Source organism: Pteropus medius, unplaced genomic scaffold, assembly GCF_902729225.1.
Source record: "Pteropus medius unplaced genomic scaffold, Ma_sr-lr_union100, whole genome shotgun sequence".
Taxonomy (NCBI): Eukaryota; Metazoa; Chordata; class Mammalia; order Chiroptera; family Pteropodidae; genus Pteropus; species Pteropus medius.
Window position 1 is genome coordinate 2,776,543 of NW_024340699.1, and position 6,708 is coordinate 2,783,250.

General features: G+C 40.1%; 1 pseudogene; it reads right to left on the reverse strand.

The window, feature by feature from the left end:
* Window positions 1-5,501: 5,501 nt before the first annotated feature.
* LOC120617201 (uncharacterized) lies at window positions 5,502-5,620 on the reverse strand (annotated as a pseudogene).
* Between the last annotated feature and the right edge of the window lie 1,088 nt (window positions 5,621-6,708).

Sequence of the window (6,708 nt, forward strand, 5' to 3'; positions counted from 1 at the left end):
AAAAACCCTGTCCTAGATCAGTCCAAAACACAGGGCAAAGGACACTGCTCAAGTCACACAGAGTCCTGTGACTACCGCTCAAGGCACTTGAGTTCGTTCCCCTCTCTTCCTGCTTCCTGTTGGTTGCTAGTGGCTACAGCATCTCTGCTTCCCCAGCTGGAGCCTCCTGGATGTGGAATGTGCACATTAGGGGGCAGCTTGGTTTCAGACTTGTAGTCATTGCTGTGACAGCATCCGGAGGCCCCAGTGGAGAGGGAGATGCTTTTGCCCAGCTTCTCATCTTTCTGCTGAGCTCATGAGAGAGGAATCAGTTTCTCTCCAGTTCCACAGCTCTACATTCTCCAACCCATCTCAGAAAAAGGAAGGAGGGAAAACAATTGGGAGTCAGTATAAGGTGCACTCACTGGGAGCACTCACTGCTTGCTCAGAAGGAAGGAGTGACTTCCAGCTGAAGTCGCTCTTACACAATCTCCCTGAGCAGCTTCCTTCCTTCCTGCTTTTCCCTTTGCACATTCCTGCCCTAAGGGCTTCTGTTGGTTCACCTGGCCTGGTGGGTTTAGATGCTGCTGACCTGGGTTTGACTAGCTATGTAACCTTAGACCACTGAAACTTTTTTTTTTTCAGTGAAAGGAGAATGCTGAGACTAACCATTTTGATCATGCTACAAGGATTAAACAACCACACCATCACCTGTCATGGCCCACTACCTCGACTAACATTGCCTCAACGACTGCCATATGCCAGGAACTGTGCTAAGTGCTTTACACATTATCTAATTTAATCCTTGCCATACCCCATTTTTTCAGAGGAGTAAACTGAAGCACAGAAATAGGCTGCTTGCTCAAGATTGCACAGCGTGTAGGTGGCGGAATAATTTAAACCTGGTAGTTTAACCACTGGGCTCTGCTTTAATAATATAGAGAAAGAGAGCTCTGGATAATGTGAGGTTCTAAATAAATCCTAGAAAGTTTCTCTGATGCTTTGTAGTTGTTCTTTATCCTTTTAACTAATTTTAACTGAGCGCCTCTTGTGTGTAAGACACTATGCTAGCAGAGGTCAACGCTGAGTTTTCTTCAACTCTGCCCTCCCGGACTCTCGGAGAGGCAGAGATCAAACTTCTGACACCAGCCCCTGACCTGGTCTCCATTCTCTGATGGCCTCTTGAATTCAAACACTCAAATTCACAGCACAAAAACCCATCAAGTATCCTACACCCGTGTCCATGCGTCAAGATGAGCAGATCTGTTTGGCCAAGTAGCTGCTTCTATCAAGGATGAGAGTTACAGGTGTTCATCACCCCCTCGGGGGAACCTTTTTGTCTTGGTCAAAGTCCCCTTCATAAAGTTTCCTAGAAGCATGTTCCCCTGTCCTCTTCAGCACTTGTCCAGCCTCAGTTCCATGCTCATCGACTTGTGCGATAAGAACATGACCTATGTTCGATAGCTTTTGCCCCTCGTTTCTGCCCTGTGTCTACCAGAGGGTGGTACAGAGAGTGCTCTGTAGATATGTCCAAGGAGTGAACCTGACTTCCTGCTGTGTGAGGCACTCCACGTGTGGCATCTCACCATGTGAGCGTGCATTAATGCTGGCCTTTTCCAGATGACGAAACGGGCTCGGGAATCCATAACCGCATGGCTAGTAAGTGTGGAGTCAGGATTCCAACTCAGGTTCATCTGGATCCAAAGACCCATGTCCCTTCAGTATTAGGCTAGAGTCTGGAAACTACACACTTGCAAGTCCAAAATCATTTGGGAGATAGTACAATCAGCAGTTAAGCATGTGGGCTCCAGATTCCATCTGCTTGGGTTTAAACATTGGCTCCATCGCCCTCCACCCAGGGGTGTTTGACCTTGGGTCATGTGTCTACACTGTGCCTCAGTTTCCTCACATATACAAGATACCTCATGGTGTGACTGTGAGGGTTAACTGTATTATTTGTACAGTGCTTAGAATAGCACTTGGCATATTGTATGTGCCCATATATTATACATATTAGCGCTTATTCTCCTTTTGTAGAGAAAAAAGGGCTTTAAAGACAACATATATCGCTGCTGATATATTATTTTTAGGATTCTGTACATAAGTATATTAATTTGATAAAAAAAATTAAAATTTAAATGATTAAATTCACTTAGCAGTAATTAATCCTAATGTCTCCTACAGGGCAGCTCCTTGGACTATTCATATTAAACGATCACTGGTATTTTATTTAACAGCATCTTGTTAAACTGAACTATCCGTTAAGTGTGTCTTGAAGACACCATTTAGATCACCACTGAGGTTTCTAGCTGTCTGCTTGTTTAGAAGCTGAACCAGAGCTGCCTGCAGTGCTGTTGACCTGAGGACTGGCAAGCACATACGGGCGTTTCCGGGTGACTTACACAGACTGGGTCACCATCTTAGAAGTGCCACCTGGGACTAACCTATATTCTCCAGAGCCAGAAACCTGTCTCGCCGCCTGCCAAGGCCTCAGATACAGTGAAATATAAGGCACTTAAGAGCATTTACACAGTGCTTGCGGCAGCCCCGAGTGCCCCAGAGGCCCTTGCTAGTTCCCCAGAGTTTGGCAACTGAGTGTGCATGAGCAAAAGGCCCCAGGTTTGAGATGGAAGATAGTTATAAGTCAAATGATACTCCTGTGACACAGACCAAGGTCAATTGCCCTTGCAGCCAGTGAGAACAGGATCTGAAAACAAGCTACCAGGCAGAGTCTTGGAGGGAAGTGAGGCATTGCTATCTTTCTTAAAAACACACACCCACCCACCTACCCACACACACCACCACACCACACCACACCACATCACACACACACACTTATTTCTCTGAACAGACGGGATAAGATTCAGGAGACAGAAATGTAAGCTGAGCACTGAGGTTTCCTCTCGTTGTCTCTCCGAGCACTGTCCATGCGGTCTTGGAGGGTTAATCTCTACCTTCTAAGGAAGATGTAGATAACCACTGTGTTAGCGCTGACTGAACTCTTACCCCATGCTAGGGGTTTGACAAATGTTATTTTATCCACTCCATAACCCTATTTGCACGGGTGCTATTATTATTCTCATTGTCCAGTTGAAACTGAGGAGACACAGAGAGTCTGAGTAACTTGTCCAAGGTCATTTAGCTGTAAGTGGCAGAGTCCAGATTTGAAACCTGGAAATCTGTCTTCTTAACCAAGATGCTATACTGCCCCCGGAATTCACCGTGACTTTTCCGATGTTTGTGGCAGCAGAACACGCTGCCGGTCTCCAGGTAGCGCGGGGACATTTTCCTTACTTCATGCAGAAGTTCGGTAGAGTGCAAGTGGGATTAGCTCTATTTTCAAGGACCCCAGAGAAAAGACTGATGAGGAAAAATTACAGAGGTACAAAGTACAATGCAGTGAAAGAGAGAATCTAGCAACAAATTAGAATCAATAAAGAAAACTATATGCATAGCTATTAAAAAAAGAATGAGCAGTTCTCTAGATACCAATATCCAAGAAAAAAAAAATAACAAAAAACCAAGAGGCAGAAATGCCTGCACAGTTTCTCCGACTGGGTTGCAAAAATAAAGTATTCATGTACGTTTATAAATGCATAGCCTTTCCTGGGAAGAGTGAATGCCTCCATAAGGGAAGCTATTTAGAAGGGAAGCACTGTAAATAATTTTAAAAAATCTTTTAAAATTTGTGCCATGTGCTTGTACTACCTATATGATGTGTACTTTTAAGGTAGAGCTGAGAAACAGAATGGGCTGTGCTTTGAGGTGGTGAGTGGACAGGGAACATTCAACTAGACAGTGAAAATATCAGAGGTGGTGTAAAGGTACTTGGGAGGGCAGACTGGGGCTAGGAGAAATTCTAATAAATCTGTGGTTATTCTAATGTCACGGGAAATGGTGAATTCATCACCTTCCCTATGAGGATAATATTTAGAGCATGGCAGGCTGTCTCTGTCTGAGGCTTGCCAGGGGATTCTATAAGGTGAGCACGGCCTTGGTGACATATGGGGACAAACCTGACATCGAGTGTTCTGTTTTGAGTCATCATTTATCCTTCTAAAGGCCCAAGAACTTATATTTTATCATCGATTCCTACCGCCCCCTCCCCCCGCCCGCATAATGTTCCTCACAATTTAATAAGTTATAAAAAGCTTTTCCCCGCCTTAGCTGGGTTAGCCGCATTATTCTCCCTTACTGGGATGTTCTGCCCCGAACTCTCGGTGTGCCTGCATCTTTCTTATTCTTCCAACATCAGCTTAAATAAGATGTTCCCAGGAAGGGTTTCCTTGACCATTGTATCTAGGTGGATTCTCCATTGTTCTCTAATACGTTGCCTCATCTTTTATTTTGAAAGAACTATGTATTAGTTTGCAACAGCTGCTGTAACAAAGTACCACGGAGTGGCTTAAACAGCAGAAATTTATCTTCTCACAATTCTGGAGGCTAGAAGTCCCCAAATCACAGAGCTGGCAGGGTTGGTGCCTTTTGAGGGTTGTGAAGGAAGGCTCTGCTCCATGTCCCTCTCCTAGTTTCTGATGGTTTGCTGGCAATCTTTGGTATTCCTTGGCTTGTAGATGCTTCACTCCAATTTCTCTTTATCTTTACCTGACATTCTATCTGTTTATTTTCTTGTCTCTCTTACTGTGATGTGGGCATCCTGGGCAAGGAATTTATCTATTTCTTTGCCTACTGAAAACTGAGTGCTTGCCTCATTTCTATTAGCTAGTCTTTTATTGTTATTTATTTGTAAGCTTTCTTAATAAACTCTAGAACATAATGCGTAGTTGGTTATATGAATTTTAATATTTTCCCAAGTCTATGACTTGTTTTTTAACTTTTACTTGAGATGACTTTTCTACACACATTGAACTTATTTTAATTTGTCATTTTTTTTTTTTAGAATTAATTTTCTATTTTATTTTAGATTTTCCACCCATGCTCATTTTTGATTGCCAACAGTTCTTCTTTCTTACTATTAGTATCTGGTTTCAGCTTCAAAGTTATATCAGCTATAAATATGAATTGGAAGTGTTCTTTCCTGTTCTAGAATAGTTTAATGGTGCAATTATTGAATATATAGTTAAACTTTCCTGAAATACTGCATTGGTATGTGTAGAAGGGATTAGGGATGGGGACTTTAGGGAAGGGGTTAGGGAAAGAGATTTTAAAATATTAATTCTATTTTCTTTAGTGGTTAAGATCTTTTATGGGTATTAGGTATTTTTAATGATTATTCACTTTTTCTATTTTTTTCCTTGAATCATTTGATTATATTTTTAAGACATTAGTCATATAAACTAATGTAGAAACTTTAAAAAGTTTTCTTTGGTTATTAAATTACTCTAATTAAATTGGTTAGCATGACTCCAAGTTTTTAACATTTATTGAAATTTATGTTTAGTGCGTGGACAATTTTGTAAATACATGTGTGTCTTTAAAGAGAATACCTGTTGCCTAAATTTGGGTGTGGGGTTCAGTATGTGTCCATTTTGTCAAGCTTGCTAATTATTATTATTTTTTAACATCTACAGCACCTGGTCTTCCTAGGTGGTCTCCCATCCAAGTACTAACCAGGCCTGACCCTGCTTAGCTTCCGAGATCAGACAAGATTGGGCACGTTCAGGGTGGCATGGCCATAGACTCTCTTAAATGTTTAAAAATTTTTTGCTCAGTAATTTTCTTTTATTCCAGTTTTTTTTCCAACTGGTTTAATTTCTTAACTAATTGTTTTAGTGGGAGCTTCTTAGTAGTTCTTTCAGTCTTTGTCTGAAACATCTATTTTGTCCTCATTCTTAAATGCTACTTTAGCTGGAAATATATACTTTGAGGTTAAAAGTTATTTTTCTATGCCATTTTCTTTTGTCTTCTATTTTTACAATGAGAAGTCTGTCAGTTTATTTCGTTGCAAATAATATATATATATATATACACACACACATATATACACACACATATACACAAATACACATACACATATATACATATATATACATTTACATGTAAAACACTTTTTTGAGATTTTTTATCTGCCTATTATTCTGCAGTTTTACTCAGGACAGACATCAATCTCTGAATCTCATTATAGTTAATCTGAGACATCAGAACAATAGTTTGATTGGTCTCACTCTCATTTGTCCTTTCTCTCCTGTCTTTCTCTCAGTCTTTCCCCCATGTCTCTATTTTAGCCCTATTGTCTTTAGCTCATTAGCTCACTGCTCTATTTTTGGGGTAATTTCTTCATAACTAGATTCCTGTTCACCACTTCTCTATTCCCTGTGGTATCTATGTAACACATCAATTAATTTTAAGAATTATTGACTGTGGTTTTCTTTTTTATTCCTGAAGTTCTATTTAGTTCTTTTCCTATCTACCTGGTTATTTTTGATAGACTCTTTTTTAATACTTTCAATTCCTTTTATGTTTTCATTATTTATATTTTATAACCTTTGCCAGTTCTATTATCTGAAGATCTTATTGTTTAATTCTGTTTGTTGTGTTAATAAACCTTTATTCTTGATACTTATTTTTTAGCTTTATCGTTCTGAATATCGAAGGATATTTTCTTCAAGAAGTTTTATAGTTTTAGCTTTAACATTAAATTTGGTATGAGTTCATTATTTTCAAGTTCATTTTTCAAGGTTCATTGTTTTTCCCATATGGATAGCCACTTATTTAAGCACTGTTTGTTGAAAAGAATATCTATTCCTTGTTGAATTAATCACCTTGGCT